This window comes from Populus euphratica, unplaced genomic scaffold, assembly GCF_000495115.2.
Source record: "Populus euphratica unplaced genomic scaffold, PopEup_1.0 scaffold317.1, whole genome shotgun sequence".
NCBI classification, from domain to species: Eukaryota; Viridiplantae; Streptophyta; class Magnoliopsida; order Malpighiales; family Salicaceae; genus Populus; species Populus euphratica.
The window spans coordinates 499,735-509,473 of NW_011499952.1; the positions used below are offsets into that span (position 1 = coordinate 499,735).

General features: G+C 33.5%; 1 pseudogene; it reads right to left on the reverse strand.

The window, feature by feature from the left end:
• Positions 1 to 1,557: 1,557 nt before the first annotated feature.
• Positions 1,558 to 5,595, reverse strand: LOC105138100 (uncharacterized; annotated as a pseudogene).
• Between the last annotated feature and the right edge of the window lie 4,144 nt (positions 5,596 to 9,739).

Sequence of the window (9,739 nt, forward strand, 5' to 3'; positions counted from 1 at the left end):
AGTTTTTAAAAATTAACAACCTGTCAATTCACATACCGGGACATGAAAATATGATAACCTAATAAAAAGTAAATCAAAATAAATTATTAAAAAATAAACTTAATGTTAAAGATGAAATTAAATAAACAAATTTAGAAAATACCAAAAAATAACCTAAGTCTACTTGAGTTAACTTGACAAAATCGTAATTCAAATCATCAAATCAAGATAACCCAATAGAAAAAAGTTAAAATAAATTATGAGTCTAAATTCTCCATCAACCTAGTGTTAAAAGATAAAATTAAAAAAAAATAAAAAACTGACTCAAGTCAACTCATGTTAATCCACTAATCGACTCAAGTCAACTCATGTTAATCCACTAAATACTTGATCCTATTCACAAGATTAACTTGATAATAGATCATGAAGCTAATTTCTAGTCAACCCAATATTGAAGGATAAAATTGAGAAAAAAAGTTAATGAAAAAAATAAAAAAATAATCAAGCCAACTAAGTTAATTTGTCAAATCCATAGCTGGGGTCATGAGACTAGGATAATTTTATATAAAGTAAATTGAAAAAAATCATAAAGGTCAATCCGTAATAAATATAATATTAAAAGATAAAATTTAAAAGTTAATTAAAAATATAAAAAATGACTCGAATAAACTTAAGTCAACTTATCAAACTTGTAGTTTGAGTCATCAGATTGAGATAACCATATGAAAAAAATTAAAAAAATAATGAAGTTAGATTCTCAACAAACTTAATGTTTTAGGATAAAATTGATTTTTTTCAAAAAAAATATAGGTTTTCTTTTTCCAAAATCCAAAGAAAGAAAAAAAATTTACTATTATAGTGAATACAGTTTGCAAGGAGAGAAAGAAAAAAATCCCTTCTTTTATAAATGTTTTATAAAATTAAAAGAAAAATTAATTTTAATAAACCCATCAAATTTGCAGTTTAGATAAAAAGACTGAAAAAGTATCATAAACAATAAATTTTTTATAAAATTAAAAGAAAAATTAATTAAAATATTAATTTTAATAAACCCATCAAATTTGTAGTTTAGATAATAAGACTGAAAAAGTATCATAAACAATAAATTAAAAAAATTATAAAATTCAATATTAAATAAAAATAATATTAAAAAATAATTTTTTAAAAAATAATAATTATAAAAAAAAACACTATTCAAGTGAGTACAACAAAATCCCCACTTTCTCTTCAGTTTTTTTGTGAATTCAAAATACAGGAAGGTCTTAACCTACACAACCCAACCCAACCCAACCCGAACCGACGCGCCTCAGAAGTACCGGTTGGACTGAAGCCCATCCGTGTTGGCTTCCATTAATTATCATTCTGGGCCTTCGCTTGAGGGGCATTCTTGTCATGTCACGAAAAGGAAATCACATCCACTCTATATAAATAAAACCCCTAGCAGACGCACTAGAAGAAGCATAAGAATCCCTAACGCCGCACTTCCCTCCTCATCCCTCCTCTCTTCTACGTGTAGATCAACTTGTTCTAAGTCTCAATTTGTTTGTGTTTCTTGTTTTTGTGTTTGCTGTTGATCGCTTTCGATAGGCGTTGCGTTCTTCAATGGCTTTTACAGTTCCGTAAGGACGTGTCAACGGAAGCGTATATTTATTGCAATCCCAAACCCTTTCATATATACTTATGTATGTATGTGTATAATACATGCTACGTTTCCTTGGAAATGCGTAGTTGGTTTCATGGCTGGGTTTGCAACACTTTTAATTAATTTCCATCTTTATGATAACTTGGTGTTTATCTTGCTGTTGCTTCCTACTGGTGAACTCTCCCTTGTAATTAGTGGGAGAAATTCATGTTTCCGAAGCATAAATTAATTGATGTTATTACCAGTATTAAACAGCACGGTGTTTTGCTTCCAGCACCGTGTTACCTGTCTCCTGGTACATTCCTATCTTTCATTTTCGATCTGGTCTCTTGTTTTCCACATTTTTTTTTAAAGAAATTTTATGGTAATGAAATTGATCGAAGCCCCACGAAATAAACAATCTATTCGAACAAGGATCTGAGACAAAGAGTGTTCAAAGATCGAAAGGTTAATTTCAAGTCTTCAAGAACTTCCAAGGGGGAAACGAAATTGAAAACGCCACACGCAATAAGAAATATGAATCAGTTACTGGGAAGTCATCAAGGTTTGAGTATGGATTCAAATCCCCAAAGTTTAATGGCTTTATATTCTAAATCAAATCCTTGTCATCGAGGCCTAAGATATGCTCTGATTTCTTGTAGATTTTCTGATGAGTGCTAAGAACATTGCTAAGTAAAATGGACATGTAGAACTGGACATGTTACAGCAAACAACACCTGGTTTCATTAATTATAAGCATCATATTACAATTCTAATACCAGAAGAAATTCTCCTTTGGACGGCCGCATTCACCACAAACAACCCTCCCTGGGATGCTCCCTGTAGCCCCTCTATGGTGTTCATGGAGGTAATCAATCAGTGCAGGCAGAAAACCCTCTTCCCGTGCACCCTCCCTCTATACCTCAAAGGGAACAAAAGATTTCAATATGGTTTATCCCTTTGCCTTGGCCATATCAGTAGGTCCCCTGCTGATCACTGCCCATCCTTGATCACTTCCATCGAAGCTGAGCATTCTCACTATCTCCTGCATGATGGCGTCATTCTCTACAGTCCTCTTGTGATGCGCCTTGGAATGCCACATGCTCTCCATCGTCACCCAAAAGAACCAGATCAAAGTGAGGTCTGGCAATACATGGCTAAGTTTCTCGGTCGTAATAATAGAGTTATTTTTTTCCTAACTTTCTCCCTGGGGTTGCTCTTCCCTGCTTAGAGCATTTCTAACGTTGTAGCGGCCTTGTTCGCAACTTCTATTGCAGTAACGGCGAATTTACGGATCCACTCCATGTCCTCCCCACCATACAAGCATATGTACTTCCCTTGATCTATCTGCAATAACAATTAATTAGTTGTGTAAAATTCATGAATAATGCGCGTACGAAATTCATGTTCACCAGTCGGGTTGTAGTCTAGTTTATGAATCAGTTTCAAGTTGGGAAATTTGAATCCCTCTGCTGAGAAATTGCAAGTAGTAGATGATGTCGATAGATGTTGAGATAAAGACTGCATTTTAGTTTGATTATGCATGCAAGGGAGCACAGCTATACCCAAGACAAGATCATTGGATCAATGCTATCTGCCAATAGCTCGATTTTCCAGGTTTCTTCTTTCCAGAGTGCTTCCTTCCTTAAGCTGGTGAAAGGGAAAGCCAGGCTTCCCCAAATCCACATCATGTGGATTGCATTGGGGTTGACTCCTCTCCCTTGTGGATCCAAAACACAAGCTAGGGCCTCTTGTTGAATTGCCACACCTCTTTGATGTACTTGATGATTGCAACATCTATCAATGAAGGGTGATAGACAGAGTACCATGGCATCATCCTTTGAAAATCCTTCAACAGCTTTTGCTTTGTTTCACTCGACGGGGATGATCTGTCCTCAACTGGGAGCCATACAACCTCATACTGGCTCTCTGGCCTTCCTGGTTGCTCCCGCACCTCACTGTACATTTGTTGCTGGATTGAAAGCTCTTTGTGGGAGATTTCAAGGTCCGAAACCAGCAGGATCACACTCCTCCTTCTCAACACATCAAGGCTTGCCTGTAATTAACAGTGGGAAATCTGTTTTATCCTTGTATATTCATATAGGAGGATCATTGACAAACATTCTCGTCAGGAAGTATGATTGATATCTGCATAACTATTATGTGGTAAGATTTCAAGCAAGACCGCATGCAGTTTATACTCAACAATCTCTCTGGTCTCTATCATCCAGTGAATTAACTAACAGCAACACAATCTGAATAAAATGGACTGAAAGAACAGAACAATAACCGAACCCTTTTCTTGGTGGAACCATCAAAGAGTGGTAGTTGACCGTCATTGTCATAAATCAAAGCCTTTAGAATCTTCATGTTGTCAATGTGGAAAGCTTCGAACAGGCTTCCAAGCGTTTGAAATACTTAAATATGCATTTTCTCATCTTGGCCACAGAGAGATCACTAGTTATTACCATCCAGCATGTATTTTGGATCAAAACATAATTTTTTTAAATGGTGAATATTATAATATACTGCTTGATATGAATTGCAGTTGTTTGAGAGGGCTCGGACTCACCTATGTGCTGAAAACAAAAGGGTGGGCTGCTTGATGAGATAGCTGTGAATGTTATGAACCTCGTGGGCAAGCTTGATAGGTCCCAAGCCTCTGTTGTGGATGCTATGTACCTGTGGAGCAGATAGTGAGATGCAAAAGAAAAGTTTAGCACCCTTTTCACTCTACTTTTGGCTGCTTTGCATGCTTGTGCAAACCGTTCTCTACTACTTTCATGACCAGAGCCAGAGTAGACTGAGCTTGTCTATATGCTATTCTGGTGCAAAAATATTTCGGATTGATATAAGCAAGTCATTGAGAAGCAACATGTATACTGGTTGGGAATGGAGCAAATTTTTCATGGAGAAGGAAACACATACTCATGACCCATGCCAATAAGCCCCATAATCTGTGATGCGCAAGCCACAATACTCCTGATGGTCCAGTAAACAGCAGTGGGGATATGCGCAGTGGCAGTTAACATTTCTGGAGTGTCAGGGTGTGTTGAGACGGAAGCTTCTTGAACTTAAATATGCCTTGGGCCACATCCATCATGGCCTTGATAAGGCTTGTAAGTTCCTCAAACTTGGGCTTCAGATTGTCAGCTCGTTCAATTATATCCGGCAATTGTTTCAAAAGTGCAACCGCTTTAGCTAGTGGGTTTGTAAGGTAAAGCTGGGCGACAAGCCAAAACTCCCCATAGTTCACGGCAAATCCAGCTAACGCTAGCACCACCTTTTCGTCCCACGAGTAGTTTGATACCAAGTTGAATATTGCCAAAGTTGTTGCATGTGCATCTCCACCTCCAGAACACTTGCAGGACATCTGTTGGAAAAAAGCAGCGTATTCATAAGTGTCTTTAAACATCATGAATTTATAAACCCACAAATCTTTTCTGTCCAAACTTACCTCGCAGGAAATCTTGTTGATATTGTAAGACAGCATCTCGATCGTTTCGTGAAAGCCATTTTGAAGAGCCTTCTCTTCCAATTCATCAAGTTGTGCTTGATGAGCTCCCTAAAATATAGAAGTCACCAGTGACGATCAGAAACATAATAATAATGCTGAATAAATTATCATGCCAATATAATAAGCACATAAAAATATAGCATGCAAGAGGCAGTACTTCTGGTTACGTAAATACCTGCTGCTGAACAATGCTGGTCATGCCTAGGGCAGGAGTGGCGCGGAGGAAAATGTCCTCGACAATATGAAGAAGAGGCTTCACTGAAAATTCACGGCCATCAGGAGCATGAGTGGCCTGAATTTGCTTCATCATTGCAGTGTCATCCGATGATGAAAACATACTGCGTTCACGCCTCGTCTTTTGAGGTACCACTGCCATCGATGTCAAAGAAAACTATATAGATTCAAATTCTAAGAGGGAAAGAGAGAGGAGTGAACAGCTTGTGTTGGTATGGATTTGGTTAGCTGATCCGAGACTTGTATTTATATGTCAAAGCTAGAATGAATACCTTGCTTCAGACGGGGTTTAAGCTCTAAAGCGCACCAGGGATATAATTTTGGATAAGGTCCTGCCTCTAATTAATGTAACTGATTTTACTCTCTCTTTTGGCTTTGATTTTAACAATGTTGTCGAAGATTCGAATACTATGATTGCTGATTTAACTTCTATTTTGTGGAACACGTTGGGGCTGAGTATGTCTCAGTTTAAATTTTAATTTTGTGGAACACGTTGATGCCGAGCATGTCACAGGTCCATACTTTCCAGTCAGCCCATGATCGGAATGTTGTTTCAGCGGCAACGCCCTTGCCATGCTTGTTGAGACTCAGAAGCTGAATTCCTTCCGTTTTCTTTCAGAAATCATGAACGAATCAATGTAATTTACTCTTTTCAAGAGTTCTGGAATTCAAATTTCAACGTCATAGAATGAAATTACGTTCTCAAACAAAGACAAAGGCAGCAGTACTCTGATCATATTATTATGATGAAAGGCAACATTCAATCCACTAGCAATTATCTGTGCTGCACCCGCGTGTAAAACAGAATTTCATGTGTTATTCTGAAATGGTTGCCCGTTAATTTTCACTAGACAATAAGATGAAGGAATGCAGAAAATGTTTATGAACTTTCACTGAAGAATGTTTCTTTGTCTTTTATGACGTAAGAAACCTTGCATCATTAAAGTTAAAGGTGATTAGATGCTCTCATTGTTTTCTCTGTTTTCCAGTTCACCAGCAATAATGACGCATCTCTTTCTCACTTTGTAGTAGGGTTTGGTGTTTTAATAATGTTTTTTTTTTTAAAAGAAAAAATAATTTTTTATTTATTTTCATTTTCATTTTAAATTAAAATTTTTAAATAATTTTGATATATTGCTATCAAAAATAAATTTTATCTTGTTTATATTTTTTTAAAGAAATTTTAAAAAATAACCATACTACTATAACAAATGGGTTCATTATCATGAATTATTAAAATAATAATAATAAATAAATAAATTCATACATTTTATTAAAATTAATTAACTAGTTTTTATAGCATAAAAATGACTAAACAGTCCCTTAACCAATACTTCCCATCCTTAATCCATACTGATTAGATCTCTTCATCTTACATGTTCCTTTAATTTCTCTTTTCTTTTTATTTCGCAAAAACAAAAAAAAATAAAAATAAAAACCGAAACAAATATAAAATTGAAGAAAGGAACATCCAAACCAAGCCACCTTTCTAAATTTATGAGGATTGATTAATTAATTTTGTCAGACTGTAAATACTAATTTATAGTTTAGTTACCACGAACCAGGCAGATTCTGAACTCCAAGCCAAGCCACTTTTCTCCCCATGTTTGCTATTTGCTCATCCTGCATGAGTCAAGTTATTAAAATTCTCCTCTATCCTCTGTAGCACTTCGCCGATATGACCAGTGACCACCGTCAGGTTGGGAATGCCGCCGCCGCTAGCTTCTGTCTTATACAAGGTCCAAAGCCAACAGAATCCGATGTATAGAAGAAAACAAATTAAATATATTACTATGCTTACCCAAGTTCAAATCTTTTTTTATTATTATATATTTATTTTAAAGGGTACTTTTATTAATTCAAATTAAAGTCACTCAAGCGTTGCAAACGTAACTGTCATTTAAAAAAATAAATAAATTATGTGACAAAAAATATTAGAGAGTTAAAGGTTATAATTGATTGCCTTTTATCTTTGAAAATATAATAAAAAGTTAAAGTTTATAATTGATTGCCTTTTATCTTTGAAAAAAAGTGTGATTGATAAATAAGAGCGTATTGATAAGTATTTATTTCCTTAATTAAAAAAAAAAACTCTCACCAAATTTTAAGTGAGAAATATAACATTATCTCAAACTAATCATAAAGAAATTATAAAAAAAACCCACAAGGAAAAGCTAATTAAGGACCATTAATTAAACTGTGCGATTCTATTAGTTGATTCTTCATTTGAATATAATTTAATGAAATAATTAATTAGTAAAATACTAATGCTATTCGTTATTTTCAATACAAGAAAGCCACAAGATAGGGTAAGAGCATTCATGAGATATAAAGATTAGTTTTATTTATACTAACTGTGACCTTAATTGTCAGGAACCCATTCAGATCCCTTGAATTTCATGTAGAAAAATAAATAATTCCATTAGTTAGTTCTATATTCTCTATACTTTATTATTATTATTATTACTACTACTACACACACTCATTTAAATATACTTGGTATAATTATATAAGAATTCTAATAATTTTAAGAAATCTTTCTAATAATATTATTACATCAAGATACTTAGAAGTTTTGAGCAAATATATGATGTGAAATCTGATTTTAAACAAAAATGAGTTATTTTTTTTTAAATATTAATAAACCCTACTATTTCAAGGTTGTGAACTACCTACCATTAACGAACTCTCTTTTTTATCTCAAACTAAAGCATGAAAATACATAGGTAGAGGTGCTGATAGGTAGAGTTTTTAATTTTTTTTAATATTATTTTGATGTATATATAAATAAAAAAACACTTTAAAACATAATATCTATCAGAGTTCCAAACACCCCCCCACATAAAATAGGGTACAACTCATCTTAAAAAGTGATAAACCCACAAAAATACCATCCAAGAAGAGTGAAGGAATAGAAAAGGAAGGTCGACTTTGAGTTCAAGTTTAGAACAAATGTCAAATATAGCATAAAACAATCCAGACACCCTTGTTTAGATTTATTACAGCGGAGTGACCCAATCATCACTGGTGCCTGTAACTGATTTTGAAAGAACATCACATCACTCCGAATGATTTTTGATCCTGTCGAGCTTGAACTTGAAATAATAGCCCAAACTTTATAAAATTCCAAAGAATGCCATGGGGACCAAAATCAAAGCGAAAGGGAAAGGGATAAGGAAGAACCTTATATTCTCTAGACTTGGAGGCCAAGGAATGTGGGAATAAGACAGGCGTTCAGCACCTATACCTGGGAGGGGGGTTAAAAAAAGTGGTGGATAACAAAGTTTTGCAACAAAACCTGTTTTATTTGAGATTGTCCTAGTCTAGATTGGTTAAAAAAAATTAATTGAATCAGATAGAGTTTGCCCTAATTGTAATATGATTATTAATTGAATCAATTATTGATTTGATAGAGTTTGCCCTAATTGTAATATGATTATTAATTATTGATTTATTTTTATTTTTTATCAAAATAATATTGTTTTAATTCTTTAAAAAAATTAGATTAATTAATCATCCTGACGCGTAATATAAAATTGCTCTTGTTGTTATAGGTGGAGTTTTAAAACTATAATGGATGAGTTACTAAATTATTAAGTTAATCCATAAGTTATTAATTTAAATCAATTATTTTTGTTAACAAATATTTTTTTAAAACTCAGTCTCAATCTAGTCAAGTTTATACTAAGCTAATCAGATTATTAAAAAAAGTGATCAATAACAAATTTTAACAACAAAACCTGTCTAATTTGAGATTGGACTAGCTTGAATTGATAAAAAAAATTAACTGAATTAGTTATCAATTTGATAGGATCTGACCTGATTGTAATATGATTATTAATTTATTGATTTGTTTTTAATTTTTTTATTAAAATAATATTATTTTGATTCTTTAAAAAAAATACATCAATTTAAGTTAATCACTCATAATATAGACTTGCTCTTATTTTTGTATTATTGTTATAGGTGAAGTTTTAAAACTATAATGGATGAATTACTAAGTTATTAAGTTAATTTATGAATTTAAATTAATTATTTTTATTAAAAATATTTAAAAAAAAACACAAATCTTTCAAACTCAATCTTAATCTAGTCAAATTTAGATCAAGTTCATCAAATTATTAAAATCTCAATCGAGTTAATCATAATTTTTTTTATTCAACTTAAAACTCAACGGTGATAAAACTTTGGGTTATGGTTTTCTATGATCAACTTGTCACGACCCGAATCCCGGATCCATGTTTTAAAGACTGCAATCACATCTGCCTTCCTTCTAATTGGATACACCCAACATCTCTTAGAGAAGTCATCTATAAATGATACAAAGTATCTTGCTCCTCCCAAGGATACAACCGGTGCTTGCCAAACATCAGAGTGAATCAGGTCTA